This window comes from Acanthochromis polyacanthus, chromosome 5 (genome assembly GCF_021347895.1).
Source record: "Acanthochromis polyacanthus isolate Apoly-LR-REF ecotype Palm Island chromosome 5, KAUST_Apoly_ChrSc, whole genome shotgun sequence".
NCBI lineage: Eukaryota > Metazoa > Chordata > Actinopteri > Pomacentridae > Acanthochromis > Acanthochromis polyacanthus.
The window spans coordinates 4,109,758-4,129,671 of record NC_067117.1 but is presented as its reverse complement, the minus strand read 5'-3'; the positions used below and the strand labels follow the sequence as shown (position 1 = coordinate 4,129,671).

The 19,914-nt window shown below is 41.6% G+C and overlaps 1 protein-coding gene across 1 annotated transcript in view; it reads right to left on the bottom strand.

Annotated features, from left to right (window-relative positions):
- The window catches only part of tafa3a (TAFA chemokine like family member 3a), a 123,794-nt gene that overhangs the window by 99,191 nt on the left and 4,689 nt on the right, over positions 1 to 19,914 (bottom strand). The window lies entirely within an intron of this gene.

Sequence of the window (19,914 nt, the reverse complement as noted above, 5' to 3'; positions counted from 1 at the left end):
ATTGAGACTATCTGAGCTGGTCAGTGTGGGGGAAAAAGCACGTTAGGGCGGACTTTGACGCGGGGGGGCAAGTTGCCCCATACTTTTTGCTAGCTGAGCTGCTAAGCTGCCTGCCTGGCTAAATACTGGAGCTATGTCAAAAATTCATTTCTCCATCAATCACATGTATGAAATGACATGAAAACGGACCCCAGGTTGAAAAAAAACCAAGTTCCCCTTTAAGTGTAGTCTCATCTAATTTAAATTTAAAAGCACAGCAGTATGTTGATATAAAACGCTCAACGCAGGTGCTTCTGCATCTTGCTGAATTATAGCGAGGAGTAATACGTTGCACCTGTTTACACCTAATTATCCGTGTTGCGGGTGACTCGATCTCGGGTCAAAGTGTTTCAGCAACCTCTAAGAAGAGCACCAGGGAACACACTCGAGCAAAGACCGGAGGGCCACGTGTGGTGCCGCTCAGCGAAGACAGGTGGGAAAAGCTGGAGAGTGATACTCCAGAGGGCGCAGAAGGAGGCTGACTGAGCAAAGAGGGAGTGAAAAAGCACAGGAGGTGAGGCAGAAAATGAAGAATTCAACAGAGGCGGGAAGAGAGAGCCGAGGCAGAAATTTAAGGATGCGAGGAAAAAGATCTAGGAATGTGAGAGGTGGGGGATGAAAAATGGTGTGAAAGAGATACAGACTCTACAAAAGAAGAACAGAAAGACAAAGAGCAGCAAAAAAGACGCAGTGAAATGAGTTTAAGTGAGGAAAAAAAGACATCAACGTATGGCACAGAGACCTAGAGAACAAACAGTAGGAGCTCAATTATCCACATTTCCCGCTGCTTCTCTCTCCGCCTGTGATTGGACAGCGTGAATATATCACCTCATGCAGCAAACTAATTAATGTTTGTTTGGGGCCATAATTCAAACAAAGTTTAATTCTGTATCATTATCACACGCAAAATTCCAAGCTGTTAGCGCATTGTAAACATTTGATTAAAATTAATTGAGCGGTGGGGGAGTGCTGTCAGAACACGCGGCAGGCACGAGAAATCAGATGTTTTCGGAGAGACTGTTCACAAACTCCGCTCAGGAGCCCTCGGAGAGATGATGTCATTACGGGCTAATAATAACAATGATTTAGCACACTTTCTCAACTGCTTCCACCCGCCTCGCTGCTTGATTTTTCAAGTCGGTGTTTGCAAAGCCTGAGCAAACAAGACATTCACACACACACACACACACACCAAAAAAAAAGGAGCACACAAGCCATACTGAAACGGCGGTGGAGGGGATCGCATGCATCCAAAGGCTGACGGAGGCCAGATCAATAAGGCTTTTGGATATTTTAAGAAAATGACTGAGGAGGCACGCAGACAGCCCAGAGCTGCACCACGACTTCAGCACTGTGTGTATTTAGAGAGCTATTCCTGAGGGGGAAGGCAAAGAGCAGCAAAGCTCAAACAGAGCCACAGAGTCATTATTTTTAGTCCTGTTTGCTATGGGCTCGTTCACAACGCCCTCTCTCCTCCCCGGGAATAAAGAGCAGCAGCGTGAGAAGAGAAATGGAGCAGGCCCCGAGGAGAAGGCTCACGTCAATACAGAATCAGATACAACCGTAATTATCAGTTTCATTTGTTACAGTTGGGTTAAGTTATTATGATACCAGGCAGGCAGGTGCATCCTGGAAGAGTCATCTACTGGCTACTTGGAAATGCTGCCGCTGGGTTCCTCTGACTAAGACGCTTTCCACATTAAGCTACATTAAACTTTGGCTCTTTGTGCTAGTGGACTTTTACAGGTCATCACAAAGGAGAAAAAGGTGTGACGGTCTGCGGTGCTGTGGGGTTTCACCGCTGAAAATGCTCCTTCATCACAGCAGGTGCGTGTGTGTCGGAAAACATACGTGTCTGTATGAGCGAGGATGCAGGAGAGGCGTGTGTGGGAGCTAACACGGCCACACATCTGTGCACGTGTGCGCCGCCGAAACACCAGGCAGAAACTCATTCTGCTAGTGCTAATACAGAGCAAAGCAGAGCCAGAGATGACATCTATGATCTATCACACTCAGCCACCTGCTTCCCAAAAAGAAGGCCATTTAAATGCCACATCTGCTCCGGTGTGCCGCCGTCCGCCAACCGTAAAAACACAAAAGAGCATCAGAACACGGCGCTCCCAGAACGCATAGGACTATTTCCTATACAGAAATGCACACTTGCGCTCACAGAACGCACGCACACGAGGGAAGAGATCACACTGAGCCCTGACAACCAGTTGGAAAAAGAAAAAAAATACGTATAACCTCGTTTTCGCTGCACAGTAACCCACATGGAGCCAAATGATGCATGCGCAGCCGTCATGTGTTTTAGAAATGGCCGAGGATAACTTCAGAGGTCACCCTGGCTGAAAACCAAAAAGCCCATTGGTCACAGAGCACATGAAGTCCAACAAAATCTGACCAACTGTCAGGGGTTGGTTGACTCACTGTGTGAACTGGGCTGCACTGGACCGAACAAGAGATTAATGTGCCTTGCTGCTGTGTGCTAACAGGAAAAGTCTTTAAAATGATGGCTGGGCTGCACCACAACCAAAGTTTTCTGCAGTTACGTTAGTGCTGCATCCTTACTTGTATGCTTTTTACTGAGCAGAACCCATCTCAGTGAAATTTGATGAGATGGCAGATCAAAGGCTATCTTCAGATGTTTATTTCTATATGGGAAGCTTTGACAGGTTCAGGTATTTCTCCATGAAGTACTGCACTTACTTAGATTTTAAAAAGAACTGCCCTATCCTAAAGTGTTTATTACAACCAATATGAAGAGGAGTGCAGATGTCCATTAAGAGTTTCTACATAAAAGAATAGTTCAGCAGGCTGAGAAATAAACTCCTTTTGAGAGTTAGATAAGCTCAGTTTCATAAGCGTCCGCTATATACACACGTGGACAAAATTGTTGGTACCCCTCAGTTAAAGAAGGAAAAACCCACAATTCTCACTGAAATCACTTGAAACTCACAAAAGTAACAATAAATAAAAATTTATTGAAAATTAAATAATCAAAATCAGCCATCATTTTTGAATTGTTGATTAGCATAATTATTTAAAAAAACAAACTAATGAAATAGGGCTGGACAAAAATGATGGTACCCATAACTTAATATTTTGTTGCACAACCTTTTGAGGCAATCACTGCAATTAAACGATTTCTGTATTTGTCAATGAGCGTTCTGCAGCTGTCAACAGGTATTTTGGCCCACTCCTCATGAGCAAACAGCTCCAGTTGTCTCAGGTTTGATGGGTGTCTTCTCCAAATGGCATGTTTCAGCTCCTTCCACATATGTTCAATGGGATTCAGATCTGGGCTCATAGAAGGCCACTTTAGAATAGTCCAACGCTTTTCTCTCAGCCATTCTTGGGTGTTTTTGGCTGTGTGTTTTGGATCGTTGTCCTGTTGGAAGACCCATGACCTGCGACTGAGACCAAGCTTTCTGACACTAGGCAGCACATTTCTCTCCAGAATGCCTTGATAGTCTTCAGATTTCATCGTACCTTGCACACTTTCAAGACACCCTGTGCCAGATGCAGCAAAGCAGCCCCAAAACATTACTGAGCCTCCTCCATGTTTCACCGTAGGGACAGTGTTCTTTTCTTCGTATGCTTGGTTTTTGAGTCTATGAACATAGAGTTGATGTGCCTTACCAAAAAGCTCCAGTTTGGTCTCATCTGTCCAAAGGACATTCTCCCAGAAGCTTTGTGGCTTGTCAACATGCATTTTTGCAAATTCCAGTCTCGCTTTTTTATGAGTTTTTTTCAGCAGTGGTGTCCTCCTTGGTCGTCTCCCATGAAGTCCACTTTGGCTCAAACAACGACGAATGGTGCGATCTGACACTGATGTACCTTGGCCTTGGAGTTCACCTTTAATTTCTTTGGAGGTTGCTCTGGGCTCTTTGGATACAATTCCAACGATCCGTCTCTTCAATTTGTCATCAATTTTCCTCTTGCGGCCACGTCCAGGGAGGTTGGCTACTGTCCCGTGGGTCTTGAACTTCTGAATAATATGAGCCACTGTTGTCACAGGAACTTCAAGCTGTTTAGAGATGGTCTTATAGCCTTTACCTTTAAGATGTTTGTCTATAATTTTTTTCGGATGTCCTGGGACAATTCTCTCCTTCGCTTTCTGTTGTCCATGTTCAGTGTGGTACACACCTTTTCACCAAACAGCAGGGTGACTACTTGTCTCCCTTTAAATAGGCAGACTGACTGATTATGAGTTTGGAAACACCTGTGATGTCAATTAAATGACACACCTGAGTTAATCATGTCACTCTGGTCAAATAGTTTTCAATCTTTTATAGAGGTACCATCATTTTTGTCCAGGCCTGTTTCATTAGTTTGTTTTTTTAAATAATTATGTTAATCAACAATTCAAAAGTAATGACTGTTTTTGATTATTTAATTTTCAATAAATTTTTATTTATTGTTACTTTTGTGAGTTTCAAGTGATTTCAGTGAGAATTGTGGGTTTTTCCTTCTTTAACTGAGGGGTACCAACAATTTTGTCCACGTGTGTATGAGGCTAGAACAGGCTAGCTTAGCTTAAGGACTGAAAATGGGGGAATGAGGCCTCAAAATCCATCGGCAAGCAACTCTAAACCACACTAGTGGTATAACATTTATTTTTAATTAGTGAATAACTGTGTAGGACAAAAGCACAAATAGAAAAAGTATCAGTTTTTGTCGGTTTTATGAGCTTCAGAGATGCTGATAGGCAGAATATGTCAGCTCTGGACAGAACAAATCAAACAATTCCCCTTATTTATGCTAAGCTAAGTAGCAGCTTTCTCCGCTTTTCTATTCACCATTTAGACTTACAAGTGGCAATGACTGAAATGTTGCTTTAAACTGCATGGAGGTACAGAAGCATGCTCTCTTGCTCTTTGTTACTCTGCAAAGGAACGCGGGGAGTAAAAATGAGTTTGTTCATCTGTTTGTCTGTCAGCAACATTACTCAAAAACAGATCAACGGGTTTGGATGGAATTTCCAGGGAAGCTCAGAAATGACACAAGGATCACCTGATCAGATTTTGGCAGTGATGCGGCTTATAGTCTGGATCCACAGATTTGTTGTGAACACTGAACACTACATCAGCTGCCTGCTGACGATCCTACTACACACTGAACGCTGCGGACCACTAATTGTTTAAAGTACTGCGCTCTCTGAGTGCTTTTCTTTTCTTCAGTTGAGGGTTAGGGCTGATTTTTCACTGGAGCTGCTGCATCATTGTCATCGAAAATATTCAACATTTTCCTACTTATTCTGGCTGATATTTTTTCCACGTAGCTGCAGACAACACTGAGCCTCTCCTGTTGTGTTTTGGTGTTATATGATATTACTTTAAGAGTCCAGACAAACACATCTATTAATGAAGGCAGAGCAAAAAAGGCGCAAACATATAATACAATGATCTTAAATAAAATGGGAAAACCACTTCAACTTACACGTGAAGATCGATGACTGTGTCTTTATAGCTCAGCGAGCATCGATGTTTAAGAATTTTTAAGAGTCTTATTTTCCTTCGGGATTAATAAAGTTGTGTTTAACCTTATGTTGATATTTAGTCAAGCCTTTGCCAACCAAAACTGATGACATGCAGACATTATTTTGCATCTCCAGCCTTTATTGCTGAAAGTTTAATTGGCTCTGAACACCGTTAGTGGGAATGCTGGCATTTTTACCGCACTCCTTTTAAGGTGAACATGCTAGATAGTCTAAACAATGTTGAAGTTTGTATGTAGAGTGTAGCTGGGGAACTGGCTTGCTGCATCCTAAAGTGTGTAAACAGCATACAGCACTGTATCGTATGTTAACTCTGTTGAGATATCAGCAGTGGGATCTATGTCAGAAGTTGCTATGTGACAAAGTGTAATTTACCTTGACGGTATCAACTTTCTCAGTCACTCTGCCTCATCTCCCTGTCCTTCAGTTAATGCCAACTCCATTTTCCCATCATAAAAACCACAAAGAACTTCTTTGTCCATCCTGTACATGTGCAAGCAGACAGTGAGAGTGATGTGAGAAATGTTTCCAGGCAGCATAAAGAGAACAATGTCATGATGCGACCGCCTGAAAAGTCAGACTTTAAAAAAAAAAACCACATACAAAAGCACATCATTTTTGCATTTTCATATTACCCATCAGCTTTACAAAAGCTACGCTGCATGACGTTCACAGGGGAACATTCACTGAGAAAATATACATCACTGCACCTTTGCTGCCAGCAACTCAGTCGTGTCTTTGTCGGTACGATTTTGACAGATTCAGGGAGGGACAGTCTCGTTCAGATGATATCCCACAGAAGAGATGTGACTCTGCTTATCTGTGCTCATATAACATATAACAGCAAAACAAAAATAGTGAAACATGCAGGGCTGGACCCGAATATCCGAATATCCGTTTGCTACGGCGGTATCCGGATATTAATTTTTGCATCCGAATATTCACCCGCCCCCCCCAGACGGACGTTACGGGGCGGAACGACTATTTGGATATTCGTCTTTAATAGGGCCTGAATATTATTTGGAGGCCAGAAACCACTATTCGGGCCAGCCCTAGAAACATGCTGTGCACATAGTGGATCTGTTCTGTACAAGGTGCACGAGTGCGTACATATGAAGTTAGAATGGCAGGTTTCTGATCTGAGGAGATTTTCTGGCATAAATATTTGATTTGACTTATTTAATTTCACACACAAAGTTAAACAAACAATTTGCATTTCTTACATTAAAAGTGTGAAGGAGGGTTGCCAAAAAACCCTCAAGGGGTTTGAAAGAAGACAACCTCCAAAAAAATAAAAACCTTCTCAGGTAGACCATTATATAAATATATTAAAATATAACAAATAACATGCCAACAGTTCATAAAGTTATACACAGGGTAAATATTACCTCTTTAAAACATATTGACCAAAGACAAACCAGGTGTTAGTAGGATATCCCATATGGAAAATTACTCTTTTTCAAAAGCAGTTCTTTAAAAGCTGCTTTAAATTTAGTTTGTGAAAGGACTCTGACCCAGGTTGGTAATTGATTCCATATTTTGGATCCTCTGTATGGAATACTAAATACAGACAGATTTATACGAGCAAAAGGAGCTCTAATAAGTGTGCTGCTACGAGCTGGATAATAATGAAATTCGTTATTAAAATGATAAACAGAATTTAGATGTTGGGGTAGTAGTTGTATATAATGCAGCAGTGATGCTCTGCACTTGTTGAATTTCTACATGTTTATGGCAGAATTAAATAAACAGATGATCATGTTGTAGCTGCTGGTTTTCTCTCCAATAGAGGTTCTTATCGTCAAAGGGGAAAAAAAAAAAAAAAAAAATCAGGAAAACCGAAATATATTGAATAAAATCAATACATTTTAGCTAAAAGGCACATGACTTGATCTTAAGCTTGAATCGTGATGCATGCAGCAAGTAGGTTCATCCCCTGGTTTTTGTTAGCGAAAAAGCTAAAAATGCAGGAAAAGTCTGCACAAGTCTGTGTTTTTTATCTGCGATGCAAATTGGAGTCTTAAAGATGTTTCTGGACAAAGATACAGTGTGTAGCATGGCTTCTCTTTGGCCAGTTATCAGCGTTTCTATTTTAAGGACTTGTTTTTCTGTATCAATGTGTGGCGAGATCACTCTTTGACCCTGTTTGTTTAGCAAAGACGGCTGGCTTCGGTTCAGGAGCCACCGAGGAGGCAGCGTGGGCTATTTTAATGAACTCCCTGCTTCGGAGTGATGAATAGGCGTGTCAGCGTCTACTCCACCCCTTCAGCGGGCTCAACGACCAGGGCGCTGGGAGGCAGTGCCATGTGCTTCCCACACACACACACACACACACACACACACACACACACACACACACACACACACACACACGGACGCGAACCTTCATGTGCTCCGGTAATGAACACCCAACAGCACATACATCCACATAAAAAAAAGAAAGAAAGTTACACAAAATCAATGCGGCAGTATTCCAGTGAAAAATAATAAGAATCAAATACTGGGATTCTTGGCAAACAAGAAATGCTGAAAGATGAAAGGGCACAGAAATATCTCCGTGAAGCACACACTGCTGCTTCTGAAGACAATTAGTGAGGAGAAGTCAACACCTACCATTACTGCTGATGAAAATAAAAACAAGTATTGCACATCAAGTAACTGGAAAAGCTTTTTTCTCGAGCCTACGATGAGAGACGGGGTCTGACGAGAACAAACCATCTTCTGTAGGAGTTGAATTAATTTGGGTTGCTTCACAGAAGAGGTTGACGTACACGAGTTGTGGGTGGTGTTGGGTTCTTCCACACACGGATCAACGGCCTCAGAGGAACTGTGAGATGCTTTGGGTCTGTTTTTTTCATCACTACGTCACTGATAATTTGATTGAAATCTAAACAACTACATCGAACGGTCATGAATCTTGAATTTCCTTCAGGATTAATAAAATATCTATCTATCCATCTATCTATCGTTTTCATGAACAAAGTTGGGCATACATCACAGACCATTTTGCTCTTTAGTTCCAATGCCTACAGACAGATTATGTTGGACCTTAAAGAGAAGAAATGCCTCAAAAGCTCCTCTTTTATGTGTTAGATGAACAACTGGGGTCTCAATTCTGATTTGACAATAGATTTGTGATGAAAGTAATTAAGGTAAATACAGAAAGAAGCACATTGTGTTGTTTGTATTGACTGTGTATCTATGAACTGAGGTGCTGTTGTTGAAAGACTCGAGACAAAATTATCTGTAGCTGCTTTTAGCTTTGTCAGCTCCATTCTAGAGCCCTGACCTCAGTGACTAGTTTGAAGTGGGAAAGCAGTTACTCTGTGCTGTTTCTATACTGGGTATACTGGGAGAGAAACAAAGGAATTACCCTGTTTAAACAGTCACCTAAGGAAATACCTGAAAGAAACAAGGCAAATTGAGAGGCTCTAGTAGTGTTTTCGTGGGGGTTTTTTTCTCTTTAATTTTGTCTGCCAAATTTCTGTTCCAACCCCAGTCCAACAGATGGCGGTAATCCACCTTTAAAATGGTTTTCTAACCGCCAAACCAAGAGATGAAAACAAGAAGAAATGCAAAGGAATGGTCCTTCTGAGGGTGGCACAATGCAGCCCAGCAGCTGGTGTACATGCAGTGTGTAACTGTAAGTTTTCTCTTGTTATTTTAGGTTTTTTTCTTCTTTTGGAGAATGTAAACAAATGGATTCCTTTTTTGCAGTATCCTGCTACCTACACGGCTCCTTGCAATAATCTTTAACTTTGGTTGCTGCTTTAAGAAAAGAAAAGCATCCAACATTCCGGACTCATTCAGTATTTCCAACAGGTTTGGTGTTGTGTGCTTTGATTGCTTCATCTGTCAGTTTGAGACAAATCTGAGTTTTGTAGACAGGACTAAGAAGGGCTGAGCGTGGTTCCACAGTTCTACAGCATTTTCATAAAAACTTTAAACTCATCAAACAAATTGCGTTGCAACATACGCCCACAAGAAGTCAATTTATTCATTCTCCAATTGAAAGAATCTAATATTGGTTTGGATATGAGAGACAAAGCCCTAAATGTGCTGCAAATCTTATTAATACTCCAAATATTTACTGTTCATTTTGCATTTATTAGCAAAACAGAGAAACGTGGAAATGGTTTCTTTTCTGGTCACTGCAGCAAAGATATCCAACACTGTTGGTTATTTAAGGGAAGCAACATCAGCTCAGTTTCTCAACTAAACTGTTGCGTCTTCTTTAGAAGAGCTCATGTTAGGTTACTTGTGGATTAACCAGGACTGCTAAATCCGTTGTAATTTGCGCAATTCCAAAGATGTTCGTATTTAAAAGTGTATTAAATTCTTACTTTTTTCATGGCATGAGCTGATGTTGGTTTTTCATTTTACATATTAAAGCTACCACCATAGTTACCAGCTCTTCTAATAAACAGCTGTTTGTTGTGTACGTACTTGGCCATTAAAGCTGATTCTGATTATTTTAAAAGTCACTAGTGAGCAGCTTCGTTCTGCCTTCACTTCAGCTCTCCAAGTAGCTCAAACAGAGAAGATCGATGTACCAATAAAAATGTGCCTTTGGTCTCTAAATTTTGAAATTACAGCTACGCTTTAAAATTAACTTTGGACCATCTCTATAGTCAGTCAATATGAAACATTTAACAGGCTTCGGCACATGAACTTATAGTGGAGATACAACTTTTAAAGCAACTGTGTGCTTGATCTTTGTGAACAATGCCGATCGCTCCAAGCAGCTGCTACTGGAGGTTCTGAGGAAAGTGAAATCCGGGATACAACGTCAGGCGTAATAAACGTGAAAAATGGCTCCATCTAATTGTCCCTGCGCTTTTCAAATGCTTTTGGAAAGAATCTGAACTATGAAGTGAACAATAAAATCTGTGCACTGAATATAAGGAGTTGATTTGGGGTAAAAGCTAAGATTTATTATAATTAGGTTTTGTTTTTTTTTAAGCTTTGGCCACTTGGTTGGATCAGTCACGATGATGTTCAGTCACCAAATCAAAAAGCTGAGCCCGAAAATGAGCGACAACACTACAAATGAGAGCTACAGAAACCATAAGCAGTAAGGCAACAACACAGTTAAATCAGATTCAATATGAAAATAAGCACAATTGTAATATCGCAAATTATTCCTGGTGGCACGATTAGGGATGGATGAAGGACGTCAAATCAGAAACAAACTCTCGGTGTGTAAACTGTAAACTGGCTGTATGTCTTTGGAAGTTCAATCTGCATTTTGAAAGTTTGAAAGAATTACGCCTAGAATCTATATTGTAAAAAGCAACACAGCCACATAAAAAAACACGTCATGCGGAAACAGCCATTCGGATCCTCAGTGGCTGTTGTTGGAGCTGTACAGTGACGTGCAGCGGGAGATTTTCCATAGCTGAATTTATTAACCTTTATTCATCCATGACAACATGAAGAGCAGGTCACCGTTTGTTCATATACGCCGCAATGCCTGCAAGGAAGGATGAGCAAGAGATGTATAGGCTACAATCCCTGCAGTGAGTGTTTCTTTTCCTCGTCCTTTTTTTTCTTAGCGGATGGAAGAGACAGCTCCTATAACATATCACAGTTCATTAGCAGTGAGCCAGACCCGTTCCATTTTCTTCCCTTTTCAGTGAACATTTATTCTTCTCCTCACAGCGGTCAGGATGATGTTCTGTCAGATCCCTACAGTTGTGTCATAGAACATGCTCTTTGGAAAGAACGTGCTCTATTTGTAGCCGAGTCTTCTCTGGCTCCACTCCAGAGCTGTGAGGAGAAGCGCCTTCACAGCCCTCAGTGTAATGCAAATGTCCACGTCCGGCTCTGTAGTCCCACCGGTGCCCAAAGGGGACGTCAGGCCAAGATATGCCGTATCTTAACACAGAATCACTGTCTGTCAAATCTCACACCATTAATTCTGTGGAAGCTCCACAAACTGGTAGCTGTCAGGCGACCTGCTCGCTCTCTTTCCCCCCGCGTCTCGTCTTACAGACCTCATTTGCAGATAATAGGCCATACAGGGGGAAAAGTGCTCTTTTTAATTATCCTGAGGATTATGAGGTTTGAGTTGTTCCCAAATGCTAATACATAGATGGCAGCTGTGCATCTTTGCATAAGGAGGAGTATATTACCCTTCCATGTGGCCTCTGTTGCTGATGGCTTACAGCTGATCTTTGCACACCTCATTTGACATGAAAATAAGAGACTGCAAAGCTCCGCATGAGAGACCTGTGAGTGTAATGAAGTTCTGAGATCCGATTAGAGGGTAAATGCCAGAACTCACACAGTTAATGACAGAAATGAAAGACTGAATCAATCGGAACAAAAAAAAAAAAGATACAGATGAAGCTGATTTTATGGCTGTGAGTCTCTCTCATGAATTAAAACGTACAGTACTGATTAAATTTGATTTAACTGTATTAGCAGACGGAGGAAGTTTACGACGTCGGGATAATTCAGTAACGTCAGTCGTACTCAACTGACATCCCAACAGTGCGCTGTAAACATCCAAATTTACTGCGACGCCGTCTTCCGATGTGAATTCAACCCATCAGCAACTCTAAAGAGCTTAAAATGCAACAAACACTGGCTTTTACCAGAAGAGGATAACAAAGAGAGCCGGATCTATTTTCGACAGCGTGGCCTCGTCTGACACTGAACGAACTTGATGGGCGCAAACACAGATCTACTGTGCATGATTCATGCACCCAAAAGGCCGGTTACTGAACACTGGCTTTATAGGCAAACAGCGCTAAGCACAAAAAAACGCAGTAAACATCGAGTAGGCTTCAAAAATCTTAAACACAATGCTTTTCTGAGATAAGACATCCGTGCAGATTTCAGCAAATCAATAACAGTAATTACAGCTGCTTTGCGGAGGTACAGAGTTTTTAAATCATCCACATGTTCCTTATGCACCCCCCCAAACTCCACTGGAGATGGTTTTATTTTCTCCTCTTTAATTCTGTGTTTTCGTCTTGGCTCGCTTAGCTGCTACTTTGTCAGCGAATGTGGGAGACAAAATAATTGCCTCTATATTTCCTGAATTGATTTCTTGCAGAGTTCTAATACAGTGGTCAGGCCGGCACTCGGGCGTCCATGACAGGTCCCTATGTTGGAGGCTTTGTACTTCATGGAAAAAGAAGCACTTAAGAGGCAGGGCTCCTTTTTCATTTTCTACAGTCTGCTATCAAGGTCAAGTGTTTGCGATCAAAACAGAGATGCTTTGAAAACCGTGTTTTGGCGATTTTCAGCTGCGCATGAAGCACACACTGCAGGTGTCCAAATGACCCTGAATGAAGGGTCTATGTGAAATTAAACATTTAAATATTAAAGAAACCCTTCAGTGAAAAGCATGTCCATATGGTATTTTTTTTATCTGTTAGTAGACATCTAATCAGTAAAATAAGCAGTAAGACAGCCTAAAAACACAGATTTAGAGGTTTAGGGGTTTGCATACATAAACTAAACCCTTAAGGAATCATATTTTTCCATATTTCCATGTAATTATTCTGTTTCTGTCTCAGACATACGGCTGATTTACTCCAATTTTATAACTTGCTATCAGTGTGGAGTAGTTCTACAGTACTGGAGCAAATATTTTGATCAATTAGAAACCTTGAGCTGCCATGATTGAAGAGAGAGGCAAGGACAGCATAGATTCATGCATTCTAGAGGAAGCAATATGCAGAAGTGTATCAGAGTCATTCTGAGGTGAATATGTGACTTTGATGAGTTTTAAGGGCTTAAATAAGGACTAGAGAGGGACCACAGGTTAATATACCAACCAACAATCATCAACAAAATGTGTGTGTTTTATAGTGATCTGTGTCTTTAATAAAATGCATGTTTTATCTCTAAAATGCCTCAAAAAAAATTTTCCCATTAATCTACTTAAGAAAAAACCCTCACTCAACCACTGAAGGGCCTACAAATCATAAACATATGCCACCTAGTCATGAGCAATTCCCTGCAGTATAACTGTTGAGTATATAACAGATTTAGACATTTAAATAACCATTTAATAAACAACTATCAGATTTGGGGGGATGTCAAGCATTCTGCATCTTTTCGGCCTCAAGTATACAAAAGAATATGCTGGTACTCAGTAAAAATCCATAAAATATAAAGTTGGAGGATCTATCCAAGTCAAAATTCATAAAATCATGTTTTTTTCTTTATGCAAGAGCCATTTTGTGCATATTTGGGCTGTTTTTGCGTACTCTTGTGGTGCTTTTGCGTGCTTAACGAAGTCAGCATATTTTTTCTGCATAATATGTATAAACTGATTATTGAAACATGACATTTTCACTGAAAGTAGGATTCAGTTACTCCACGGCAGCCCATAAATGGCATGCAAGGATAGCACGAAGTCAGAGAATTTGACTAACTTCAGTGAAGTAGATATAAACAAAAACCTACCCACATATGGGAACGGTGGAATCATGGCAGCAGCAGAAATACTGAATGAACTGCACTAGATATATGTACTTAAATGAACATGAAAACAATTATCAACTCCCACATGCTGCATAGCTAATCAGCCAAGCTGACACCGGTTTGCTTTACGGGCTCATTATCTCATGAAGGATAATCAATTAATGGCGGACCAGAAACAGGTTTTCTTGATCCATTTCTAAGCCATTTCTGTACCAAAGAAGATCACAAACTCTTGTTATCTACATTCTTAAAGGAGCAGAAACAACACAAAGTAGTTCTTTTATAAATTCACAGTTCTTAATTACTACATTTTTCTTGTTTTACCCTTCATGTTTTGTGCTCTCTGTATAATGACCCTCTTGAACCTTCCCTGCTGGTACCGACTAGTCTTTAAATTAGGCATCAGTGGAGGAGGTATCCGCTGCCCACACACTGATCTGAATGATGGGGAATATAGGGCCCGGCTCCAGAGAAACAAAACGAGAACAGAAGTTTAGAGAAATGTAGAGTATGTTGTCCCGTTACACCAGTCCTGACTCCTGTGGTCTGGCCATGAACTGAGCTTTCCCTCAGATCTACAGTCTTGTCTAACATAGTCTTTCCTCTCAGCGGCCCAGCTGGGTGAAGACACCTTTTGACCCTTTTTAGCACGACCTCATGACATCACACTTTCTGCAAAAAAAAAAAAAAAAAACAACCTCACACCCTTTGCATGAGAGAGGGAAGAGCTGACATGCTGGATGGGCAGGGAAAGCCAGAGTAAGAGTGCATTAGACCCCCGGTGTCAACTGAGCCATCAATTAATGAGCAGCCTGGGAATGTGTCCATGCAGACACACTCTGCACCGGGGTGCCACAGGAGGCCGGGCAAGGGCAACAGTCGGCCGGGGGACATGAATAATTGAGGTCCCTGTTTTAAATGTTTAAATGAATTAGGGCCATGGGAAGAGGTGTTAAGAGATGTACACGAGGGAGAAAAGGAACTGCAGCTAAAATATATCCATTATGTCTGTAATCATGAAGCAGAGAGGTGTTCTGTGTCAGAAGGAAGGCCTGGGAGTCATGTCACCAGCGGGGGTGAAAGGAGTGGATACTGAGCCCTTCACCAAACATAATACTGTATTGAACTTGACACTTCAATCAAGTGAGTGTGAAGTTTTGCTTCAGTCAACCTGGCAGGGCCTTCAGCGCATTTCTGTTCAAGTTGTGAAATTACTCGCCCTATTTTTACAAAATTCAAACACATGCATGTGGCTTTGGGTGGGTGTTATTCTGACCTGTAACAACAAAACAAGCAGCCTAAAATTTCACAGACAGTGCGCAGAAAGTCCAACCTCTGAGCATCGGAAAGGGTCCCAACAAATAACATGACTGCCATCCTTTTCCTTCCCAGTCTACATCATCATCATCATCTTTCCAGTCCCATCAGCTGCAGCTCATTCACTAAAACCAAAGCAAATCATGAGTGCATTTTCTAATGTGGCAGCTTTTCAGAAAGAGTTTGAGTCGTAACTGGTTCTGTTGATTGTCAGTAAATATTTGAAGAGTTCATTTGCAAAAACAGGTAACTCTGTTTTCAGAAAACTCATTTTTTTTATTGTTTACTTGAGATAATAATAACACTAATTATTTATTTTTTCTCTATTTTGTCATATATTTTTCCACTGAGTCAAATCCACTCAACTTCAGTTTGATTGATATTAGCTCAAGTAAACAATTAAAAAAAAAAAGTTTTCTGAAAATTTATCAAAACGGAGTTATCCGTTTTTGCAAATGAACTCTTCATTTATTATTTTAATGACCCATCATCTGCATGTTAGTCATTAATTAACTGGCTTTGGTGGAGATCAGCTGTCGTACAGTCAAACTGCTACACTAATCTACCCCAACTTAAAAGCTGTGTGCCTAATCTTGTGGAGATCTCCCTAACGGTGCCAAAAGAGCAGATCCTGGGGTGTGGCCTCCAAGGATCGGGACTGTTCCAGCACATCCTGTAGATGCTGAACTAGACTTGGATCTGAAGAGTTTGGAGGCTGTGTCAAGGCATTGAGATCTTTGTTGCGTTCCTCAAGCCACTGTGTAGCAGGATGTGTTGTCCCAAAGCTGGAGGCCAGTGCAGTCAGGAAGCGCTGTTGCCATTGAGGAGTGTGTCTGGTCTGTAACAATGTTTAGACAGAAGGTACATATCAAAGTAACATCCTACGGTGGCCGACAAGGGCATACGCGCCGCAAACAAAAAAACGTACTACAAACGGCCAAAACGCAATACAAACGATCAAAACGCTGCAAACACAGCAATGATGCAAACCCAAAAACCGACAAAACAAATGCAACAGAGAAATGCTGCAACAAAAAAACAATGCATTCACAGAAACGCTGCAAAAGCAAAAACACACAAACCGACAAAACAAATGCAAAAGGGAAATGCTGCATACAAACCCCGAAACAACTGCAAGAGACAGACGCTGCAAATTCACAGAAGGTCGCCAGGCCACAAGGGGGAGCTGACCATACGGAAGGGACTGACCTTTTATACCGACAGGAAATACCCAGGAGGAAGTTGCAAAGAAGACAGCGGGATAAGAAAGTTTGCAAACACTTGGAGAGGAGAATAAAAAGGTATGTTTTCCCTTACGTCTTTTTTTAAACACTCGGCCCTAGTCTCTTACAGTATTATCCAACAGCAGCAAATTTATGTAGCAAATATTAGCGTGCGTCTGTCTAGCAGACCGTTGCTAGGGACACCGATCAGAACAGCTCCCCCTAGTGGCCTGGCGACCTTCCGTGAATTTGCAGCGTCTCTCTCTTGCAGTTGTTTCGGGGTTTGTATGCAGCATTTCCCTTTTGCATTTGTTTTGTCGGTTTGCGTGTTTTTGCTTTTGCAGCGTTTCTGTGAATGCATCGTTTTTTTGTTGCAGCATTTCTCTGTTGCATTTTGTTTTATGTGTTTTTGGGTTTGCATCATTCCTGTGTTTGCAGCGTTTTGATCGTTTGTATTGCGTTTTTTTGTTTGCGGCGCGTATGCCCTTGTCGGCCACCGTAACATTCACATGAACAACAGAATCCAAAGTTGAACAACAGAACACTTCATTGTAAAGAGACTGTCAATGCCACACACTAAACCTGTCGGTGGTTTTAATGTTGTGGTTGATCGGTGTCTATTCAAGAGACAAACAAAAAGCAAAAAGACAGCAAAATAGCCATGGTTGGAAAGTGGTGATAGACTCACTGACATTTACAGTCAAGTCCTTCTATTGAAAGGTCAAAGGTTCTTTATTGTCATATCATTCCACATTTGCACGTGAAACAATACGAAATTGGACCCTGGTCCCGGTTTCAGAGATAAGACAATATAAAACACTGTCATAAAAGACAATATAGGTATAAAGAGACACACTAATATATACAAACCTACAACATAAATATATGTGCAGTGAATCATCAGTTAGTGCAATATTTAGTAGATAAATAAATAAAGAGCCTCGTGCAGTAGTGCAGCGTGTGTATGAATGTGTGTGCCTGTTGGCATGTGTGCATGTGTATGCATGTGTGTATGGTTGTTTGTGTATGTGGGGATGTGTGCATGCATGTGTATTTGCGGGGAGAGGCAAGCTCGTGAAACATTTTCTTCAGTATCCTTTCTAAAAATGTAGAGTATTTAATCTATATCTGAAGCAACAACTGAGACCAAATGACTGTCTCACCAACAGCCCGATGTACGAGTACAACATACGTCAGCTATTTTAGTGCCACATAACCTATTTCAGTTCACTGTTTATCAAATTGTACAAAGGCACAGTGTGTGACACTACAGCAGCTGATATTTGTAGCAGCCAGTTGCCAGCAGGACGCAGAGAGTAAACAAAGCCCTACTGATTGGCAGCCGTTCCACTCTACAGAACCCAGCAAAGACAGCTCAAATTGGATGCAAAAACAGCACACTTAGATTTCAATTTCTCTTCACAGATGGGAGCACCGCGCACATTGCTTGTGATTTGTCTCCAGTACCTGAAACTGGGGAGTAAACGGTGATCAAATTGACGCGGTCCCACCGAGGCCGCGCACATGCAGGGTGCCCTGGGCTCGCACCGCGTTATGAGACAGAACAGACAGACAGGCGGCCCAAAAGGCGACATGAGAGGTGGTATCAGGCTCAGGCTTCAATGTGGGCGGCTTCCTCTGAGCTGCCAGTGCACTGCTGCTTCTCCTCTCTCTTTCATTTTCTCCTTCTCACCCTCTCTCGCGCCGAAGTCCAAAGCCCAAGAGAAATTAGTCACCCCTCGCGCTGCGGTGAGGGAGTTGTCGTGCGCGCGTGTGATCATGCGGGTGTATGTTTGAAGGAAAGAGAGAGAGCAGGGAAGGAGGGGGAACAAAATAGTTTTTCATCCCAAGGCTTATAATTCCGTCTTCTATCTGAAAATGGATGTTGGTGTGGAAAAGGCACATCAATCCGAGCATCAGAAATGCGCTGCAGTAACAGGAAAAGTCTCCCTGTACTGTACAGATGCAGTCTTGGACACAAGAGGAAGGACTGCAAATGATAAGAGAAAGAAGCCGCTAAGCTGGAACGTTCACACTGACTCATGCAGGGTTTGAGCCAGAACATGCCATTGTAAAAAATAACCGCTTTAAAGCATTACCAGTCCCGTCATTTCAACCTCTGCCATCCTCCGTAAAAACAACAACAGGATCAGCAATGTTAGCAGGCTTTGTTTGTTTCAGGTTTTGTAAGCTGCACCAACACATGCTGTATTCTGTGGGTTAAAACATAAACCCATGCTTCCAAATTCTCAACAGGTTGTGCAGACTTGCGCATCAAGCCAGCTCATTGGTCGATTCAACAGCACGGCTTTCACGATTATTTCTTGCAGTGTGGGCGTACATTTTGTAATAGGTGCAAAGATGTCATATCGTTCGTAAATCCAATTTCCTTTGAGGGATGCAGAGGTTTGTTTACGCTGCCACATGGTAAAATTGATTTTCTTTTCTGCGTTTTACATCGCTCTTTGCTAAATGTGACACCGCTCCATCGGCACTTACGTTACATCCCTAATCTGTGCGAGCATCAAAGCGACGCACTTAAGAACAAAATGACACGCAGTTTGATTAGCTTATGTGCAGCTCAGTGATTCCAAAGTTGGCCAAACTCCAAAGTAAACCTGCTGTTTTGTTATCTGGTAAACACGCACTGCAGGCTCTACAAGCTACAAATGTTTCTCAGAGTGAAGCACCACAAACGTTGGCGACTGGTACCGTCAGCCTTTGGGGTGCTGGGCATGGATCATCATACTGTCTCTTGGTCTGTTATGCAGCATTTACACTTATCAGATATTATAGACTTTTGGGTCAAACATGAGAAGTGTGGAAGGACCTCTGATATCTTCAGCTTTAACTGTACAATATGATTAACCAGATGTTTGTCATCATAACCACAAGTGGGGAAACTACACTACTGTTCAAAAGGTTGGAGTCACTCAGGCAATTTCATGCACAAGGGTTTTCTAATCATCAATTAGCCTTTTAGCACCATTAGCTAACACAATGTAGCATTAGAACACAGGAGTGATGGTTGCTGGAAATGTTCCTCTGTACCCCTATGGAGATATTCCATTAAAAACCAGCTGTTTCAGAATGACACATATTTACTAAAGGTCTTTATGGCTGCCAGTAAAAAAGCTATCACAAGATGCTGGCTTCAAGAGCACGGCCCGTCTGTGGATACCTTTATAAATACTGTGAATCAGTTTCATCATATGGAGCAGACCATTCATAATCTGAGGCTACAAAAGGACATAGAGGAAGGATATTGGGGAAAAATGGACCCTTTTCTTAGCCCGGTAACTTCAAAAGCTCTATCTGCTTTAACCCGCCTAAGCAGCTGTATACATAGACACATCTACACTGTGTGAGTGTGCATTTGGGTAGACAAATAAG